The sequence below is a fragment of the Oncorhynchus masou genome, unplaced genomic scaffold (genome assembly GCF_036934945.1).
Source record: "Oncorhynchus masou masou isolate Uvic2021 unplaced genomic scaffold, UVic_Omas_1.1 unplaced_scaffold_15104, whole genome shotgun sequence".
In the NCBI taxonomy this organism is placed as follows: Eukaryota; Metazoa; Chordata; class Actinopteri; order Salmoniformes; family Salmonidae; genus Oncorhynchus; species Oncorhynchus masou.
The window spans coordinates 1-4,262 of NW_027005124.1; the positions used below are offsets into that span (position 1 = coordinate 1).

A 4,262-nucleotide genomic window follows, 5' to 3' on the forward strand; every position below is an offset into this window, starting at 1 on the left:
ACCAGTCTGTTTAGCTGTCATTCCACTCCTTGGTCTAGCCTGGCTACCAGTCTGTTTAACTATCATTCCACTCCTTGGTCTAGCCTGGCTACCAGTCTGTTTAACTATCATTCCACTCCTTGGTCTAGCCTGGCTACCAGTCTGTTTAGCTGTCATTCCACTCCTTGGTCTAGCCTGGCTACCAGTCTGTTTAGCTATCATTCCACTCCTTGGTCTAGCCTGGCTACCAGTCTGTTTAGCTGTCATTCCACTCCTTGGTCTAGCCTGGCTACCAGTCTGTTTAGCTATCATTCCACTCCTTGGTCTAGCCTGGCTACCAGTCTGTTTAACTATCATTCCACTCCTTGGTCTAGCCTGGCTACCAGTCTGTTTAGCTGTCATTCCACTCCTGGTCTGGCTCAACCAGTCTGTTTAACTATCATTCCACTCCTTGGTCTAGCCTGGCTACCAGTCTGTTTAACTATCATTCCCACTCCTTGGTCTAGCCTGGCTACCAGTCTGTTGAGCTGTCATTCCACTCCTTGGTCTAGCCTGGCTACCAGTCTGTTTAGCTGTCATTCCACTCCTTGGTCTAGCCTGGCTACCAGTCTGTTTAACTATCATTCCTCCTTGGTCTAGCCTGGCTACCAGTCTGTTAGCTGTCATTCCACTCCTTGGTCTAGCCTGGCTACCAGTCTGTTTAGCTATCATTCCACTCCTTGGTCTAGCCTGGCAACCAGTCTGTTTAACTATCATTCCCTCCTTAGTCAAGCCTGGCTACCAGTCTGTTTAACTATCATTCCACTCCTTGGTCTAGCCTGGCTACCAGTCTCTGTTTAGCTGTCATTCCTCCTTGGTCTAGCCCTGGCTGCAGTCTGTTTAGCTGTCATTCCACTCCTTGGTCTAGCTGGCTACCAGTCTGTTTAACTATCATTCCACTCCTTGGTCTAGCCTGGCTGAATGTTTCCAGCAACTACTAGCTCAGTAGTATATTGTATTGTATTTTAAGATATTGTAATGTATTGTATTGTAATATAATATTGATTTCAATGTAGTAAGACAAAAAAATCCTATTTTAACCACTTAAATCCTAGAATAATCAACTGTTGTTCACCTTGGTTTGTACCATGTCTCAGCCTCCTCTCGGCTTTTGGTAGCAATGTCTTCGTACTGAACCTTGGCGTCAGCCCACTATCTGGTCCATGTTGAGGTCTCGACTGTTGTCCATCTGCACCACCACAGAGGTGTCCCTGATGCTGGCCTGCAGCTCACGCAGCTCCTGGATGGAAACAAACATTCTAACAGTACAGTGTGTTCATACATTTTTTTTTTTTGTATGTGATCCTTTTTATTTAATTATTTATCTTATTTAACCTTTATTTTACTTGGCAAGTCAGTTAAGAACAAATTTGTGTTTTCAATGACGGCCTAGGAACAGTGGGTGTTTAGGGTCAGAGCGACAGATCGGGGATTTGAACTTGCAACCTTCCGGTTACTCGTCAAAGCTCGAGACACGAGCTACCCTGCTCGCCCCTTGCTGAATTTGAACCTACAACCTTTCACCAACTGGCTCGCCATACAGGGCTACTTGTGTGTTGTATTGTAATATATTGTAATGTAATATATTGTATTAGTATTGTACTATATTGTTTGGTGATATTTTGTATTGTATTGTAATACATTGTATTGTAATATATTGTATTGTATTGTTATACATTGTATATTGTATTGTATATACATGTATATTGTATTGTAATATATTATATGATATATTGTATTATAATGTATTGTATTGTAATATATTGTATGGTAATATATTGTATTGTTTTATATTGTATTGTATTTTAAGATATTAGTAATGTATTGTATTGTAATATATTGTAATGTAATATATTGTATTGTAATATATTGTATTGTATTGTACTATATTGTATGGTAATATTTTGTATTGTAATATATTATATTGTATTGTTATACATTGTATTGTATTGTATTGTAAAATATTGTATTGTAATATACTCTATTGTATTGTAATATATTGTATTGTAATATTTTGTATTGTAAAATATTGTATTGTAATATATTGTATTGTATTGTAATAAATTGTATTGTAATAAATTGTATTGTAAAATATTGTATTGTATTGTAATATATTGTATTATAATGTATCATATTGTATTATATTGTATGGTAATATTTTGTATTGTATTGTATTTTAATATATATTGCATTGTATTGTAATATATTGTATTGTGTTGTAATATATTGTATTGTAATGTATTGTATTGTAATCTATTATATTGCAATGTATTGTAATATATTATATTGCATTGTATTATATTGTATTGTAATATATTGTATTGTAATATATTATTGCATTGTAATGTATTGTATTGTAATATATTATTGCATTGTAATAGTATTGTATTTACTGTAATATATTGTATTGTATATATATTATTGCACTGTAATGTATTGTATTGTAATATATTATTTTGTAACATATTGTATTGTAATATAGATGCATTGTAATATGTTCTAATGTATTGTATTGTATAATATTGTATTGTATTTTAAGATATTGTAATATATTGTAATATATTGTTTTGTATTGTAATATATTGTATTGTAATATATTGCATTGTAATATATTGTATTGTATTGTAGATATATTGTATTGTAATATATTGCATTGTAATATATTGTATTGTAATATATTGTATTGTAATACAGTAAATACAGTAATGACCTTACCTCCTCATAGATGGACCTGAGAAGTTTACTCATCCAGTCAGAGCTCCTCCTTGTTTTCCAGGTCTGCCTTCACCAGGTATGCTGAATCCACATCCTGAAAGGACAACAACTCGTAGGCTAGCGGTCAAGAGCATTGGGTCAGTAACCAGGTCGCTGGTTTGAATCCCTGAGCCGACTAGGTGAAACATCTGCCGATGTGCCCTTGAGCTGAGGCACTTAATCCAAATTGATCTGGATGAGAGCGTCTACTAAATTGACTCCAAATGTAGCTACCACTGTTTGGCGAAACCAACCAGGAACAATTTAGACGGATTGCAAAGCTATTAGTTAGGTTAGAAATTGGCTTTGATCGTGGTTGGTTGAGATTTTCTCTGTCTCCCCTACACACGCACGCTCAGTTCTTGTTCAGTGGTGATATGATATCTTACGAGCTCAACGTTTTCATCTACGTGGAAGGTGGGGCAGACTTGCTCATACTTGCTAGTACTTTGTCTCTGCCTTGCTGTGTTTTTCCTCAGCAGTACTTGTGTTATCTCCCCTCACTCCCATGGTGCTGCACTGTATCACTGATGACAACATCAAGTCGGTATGTTGTGTTAGTTTGTAGTCCAGAAGACATGTATGTATGAACTTCAGGAGCACCATTAAAACACAATCAGGTATCACACTGAGAGAACTGTGATGTTCTCACCTTTTCAGGATCACAGAGTCGTTCTCCAGATTGTTTCTCTTGTTGATCTCATCTTGTATCAGGTAAGAGAAGAACAGGTGACCAGATAGTGAATTAGGTCATGGAAGCATGGTTCTGGCACACCTCATATAGGGTTTAATAAATAGGTTGGCTCTGTCTCATTACTTACCTAATCTGTTTAAGGCTACTGAGACTTTTGTGGTTGAAGTCCCCCACCAGCCCCTGCATGTCTCCTCCCTCCCTCCCTCCCTCCCTCCCTCCCTCCCTCCCTCCCTCCCTCCCTACCCTCCCTCCCTCCCTCCCTCCCTCCCTCCCTCCCTCCCTCCCTCCAGACAGACAGACAGACAGACAGACAGACAGACAGACAGGCAGGCTCTACTTGTGTTTGAAGTCCCTCACCAGCCCCTGTGTCCCTCCCTCCTCCTCCCTCCTCCAGACAGACAGACAGGCAGGCTCCTACTTGTGTTTGAAGTCCTCCACCAGACCTTGCCAGTTCCTCAGCTCTCCGTCCAGCTTGGTATTGTCGTTGTTCACCAGGTCCATCTGGCGACGCAAGTTGGCCATGTAGGCCTCGAATAGCGGCTGCGATGTTGGAGGCGGCCCGTCTGCTACCGTGCAGCAGGTCAAACTTAGTCTCTAACACCTTATTCTGCTGCTCCAGGAAACACACCTAAAAGAGAGAGAGAGAGAAAAGCCCGTAGCTGATGAAATAGTCGCAACATTCCAAGCATCAGGGAAGCATCAGGGAGCATCAAGGAGCATCAGGGAGCATCAGGGAGCATCAGGGAGCATCAGGGAGCATCAGGGAGCATCACGGGAAGCATCGGGAAGCATCAGT

At 39.4% G+C, this 4,262-nt stretch overlaps 1 pseudogene; it reads right to left on the reverse strand.

Annotated features, from left to right (window-relative positions):
- Positions 1-1,093: 1,093 nt before the first annotated feature.
- On the reverse strand, positions 1,094-4,032 carry LOC135531095 (keratin, type II cytoskeletal 8-like; annotated as a pseudogene).
- Positions 4,033-4,262: the final 230 nt, after the last annotated feature.